This window comes from Sceloporus undulatus, chromosome 8, assembly GCF_019175285.1.
Source record: "Sceloporus undulatus isolate JIND9_A2432 ecotype Alabama chromosome 8, SceUnd_v1.1, whole genome shotgun sequence".
Lineage (NCBI taxonomy): Eukaryota > Metazoa > Chordata > Lepidosauria > Squamata > Phrynosomatidae > Sceloporus > Sceloporus undulatus.
In genome coordinates, this window is record NC_056529.1 from 806,398 (window position 1) to 810,040 (window position 3,643).

The window sequence follows — 3,643 nt, forward strand, 5'->3', positions numbered from 1 at the left end:
AGTTCTGTTTATTATTCATGAAGCTGACTGGTTGATTTTCCTGGATTCTGGTCCTGCATTCTGACACAGGGACAACAACAAGAGGGGGGGAGGGGAGGGAAAAAGCATCACATTTCACTCTCACAATTTCCTCCACTGAAAACCTTTAAAGATGTCCAGAACCTAACAGAGCAGTAAATGGATCTGAGGTGATCATGGCAAAAGAACAAGCACAATAGTCCCCTGCTGCAAAGCTGGACTGGTCCAGGCATAATTCAAAGGCCTGGGCTGGCTATGACCTATAAAGCCCTATGTGTCTGGGGTTCAGGTTATTTAAGGGGCCATGTCTCGCAGTCCGAGCTTGTCCACGTTCTGAGATCTTCTGGGGAGGCCTTTTGCTCTGTCCCACTATCCTCAGAGGTATAGTATCTCTGATGGAAACAAAGGTTTCTCGGTGGCTTCCTCCAGGCTCTGAAATTCCCTTCCCAGAGCGGCTGGACTGGTTCAGTCCTCACTATCTTCCCAGAAGTAGGAAAAGACCCCACCTGGAATATTGTGTCCAGTTCTGCGCAAAACAATTCAAAAAGGACATTGAGAAACTGAAGTGTGTCCAAAGGCGGGTGACTAAAATGGTGAAGGGTCTGGAAACCATGAAGCTCTATGAGGAGCAACTTAGGGAGCTGGGGATGTTCAGCCTGGAGAAGAGAAGGTTAAGAGGTGATATAATAGCCTTGCTTAAATATTTGAAGGGATGCCATATTGAGGAGGGAGCAAGCTTGTTTTCTGCTGTTCTAGAGAACACGACACAATGGAGCAATGGATACAAGCTCCAGGAAAAGAGATTCCACTTCAACATTAGGAAGAACTTCCTGATGGTAAGAGTTATCTGAGAGTGGAACACAGTTCCTTGGAGATTTTGATAGACTCCTTCCTTGGAAGTCTTTAAACAGAAGCTGGATGGCCATCTGTCGGGGATGCTTTGATTTAGATTTCCTGCATGGCAGGGGGTTGGATTGTATGGCCCTTGCGGTCTCTTCCAACTCTATGATTCCATTCTATGATTATAAGGCAGCACTTCTGGAGCTCTGGGGAAGTCCCAAGCAACATGGTACTGAGCCGCTGGTACTGAACTTGGCTGGCACACCACCACGCCCAGTGCTCAAAGCAGCCCAAATAACTGAATACACACACACACAAGTCACACATTTTTGTTGCAGTTCGTTAAGCATCTGATTAAAGCTGCACAAGGAAGTAATTAGCAGCCAAAGGCTGGCACTGCCTAGCACACTGGCGAAGCTTACAAGGGATACCCGCTGGAATACTTCTATTACACCAACTCAGGTTAGTCTGGGAAGGCACACACTTCCACTGACAAAGAGTTTCCTGAAACACAAAGCCTAAATGTCCTTTGGTGTTCATTTTAGCAAGCCTAAGCTGCTCTGATAGCCTTTTGGCTGAGGAGTGAGGTATCAAGACATAAATAAATAATATTATTATTAATACAAGTAAACAAAACTACAAGTCTCCACTTGGTATCAACACTACCCAAAGGGTATGATACAAACATAAAAGCTAGCTACCAACAAAGGCTTTGAATCAAAACACAGGAATCTTTGTGTATACCCACAGGAAATCTCAGTTACAATTTGTTTTTTAAAAAAGAGAGCCAGATTCGAATTCCACCTTCACTTTGCTAGCCCACTCCTCTCATTCCAAACAGAAATGCCCTTTCCCAGGCACAGGCCCCTTGTGAATGAAGCGCTGCTCCTGGATGTCCCTAAGAGCAGAGATGCTCAAGGAACACAAAGTGAGCTTCCTGTCATTTCTGGTTCTGAACACACTTCATGATGTTGGGCAGGATGGGGAGGACTCGCCTCTGGTCCAGGTCCAACACAGCTGCCCCTCCTGCCTCTAAATGCATCCCAACGACAACGTCCTAAGGTGCTGCTTGCTCCCTTATCCAACCTCTACTCATTTCACCCATGCCTTTCCAATTTGCCTGACCCATCAGTCCTTGCAGGGTAAAAAGGAAAGGAAGGAGAAGCGAAGCTAAGGAGTACTGGGCAAAGACACGTACTTCTTGACTTTCTTTCCAAGTACAGTCCATTACAGAGGAAGGCAGCAGTCTCATCCAAGTAGAGCATTCACAATCACAACATTTGTAACATTAACATCAAATGTGACACAGCCGCACTGCAAGCAGAAAGAGGAATGCACCTCCTGGCCTTCAGGATATTTTACCAGCTACCCAGAGAACAACTCTGTCCTTGCCAAGTGAAAGGAGTTACACAAGCAAGGAATGGTAGCTGGTTGCCTGCAGAGAAACGTACAGGAAAAACCTGGCATCCATGCCTGTTTATCCCTTTTCACACCGAACACATTTCCCCATCACAATCATGGGTTCTCCATAGCTTACACTTGACAAGTTTGGCTTAGTCAGTTACATCCCATGATTTTTAGAATGATATGTAGCTACATATTGAAAGTAACATTATGCTTTAAACAGCACAGAAAAAGTAACTCGGACAAAGCTCCTAAATCCTGAGCAGATACTGATGTTCCTACTAGCTGCACAGTAATGTGAAGCTTCAATGTTACCTGGCTGTTAGTAAGTAGTTGTATCTCACACTCCTCGGCACAACAGAGAAAAGGAACAAATGTTTACTTCTTCAAAAGCTGCTGCTTGTGTTCAGGTCAAGGCCTGCAATGATTCACAGCCAATAAAAATCTATTTGGTTGGACAAGGATGAAGAAAAAAAGGGAGGCCCAAACAAACCCTGCATTCATTTTCACTTTTCCACACGACTGGGAACACAGTTTAAATGTAGCAAAAGAAAATATGCACGGAAGGAGTGAAAGGCATCGGTTCATAACAGCTCTCTCTGCTCCATTACATTTTATATTGAAGTTCACATATTTCTTCACATTTTAAAGAACAGATCAAAAGACGACAGCTGCGTCGGTCATGCAAACTGTCAACTGTTTTAGATCCCAATTTCTACATGGCCTTGAAGCCGTCTCAGGAATTCAGGCTCACCTGCTTTGTTTTCTTTCAACTTCTTTGGTAGCTTTAGCTTCCAACACTCTGAAAGAAAGGAGGACATATGTCAAGAAGCAAATCATAAGCAGTCATCTACTCAATGCACAAATAGAGGCATATGGCAAGACAACAAATAGCAAGCATGCCAGTCCCACATACTACATATAGCACTAACTGAGGAGTTAACTACTTTTTATATTTCATTTTAACCCATGTTTTAAATTGTGTTTAATGTTACTGATGATTCAACCATATTTTAATGATGATCTTTTCCATGGTTTTTAAAATCTATACTGCACCTTCTTTAAACTGTGAGCCATTTTAATGCTCTTTTGGAGAGGGGGAGAAGGTGGGATATAAAGTGAATGAACAGACAATTAAAAAAGTACGAAGCAGAGGACTGAAGACATGGATCTGGATGCAAGAATTAAAAAAAAGTAGCCCAGTCACTCAAAACGAGCTAAAGGGTGTTTCAAGCACAACACACACATACACACACACAACCCTCTTGCAGCAAACCCTGTGCAGAAGTCCTATGGTGCCTTAAGATTAATTCATTTAGTGTCAAAACCTCTTTTCTTTTAATGGCAAGAACCTTGTTTATGGACTGCCTGATTCAAAAAA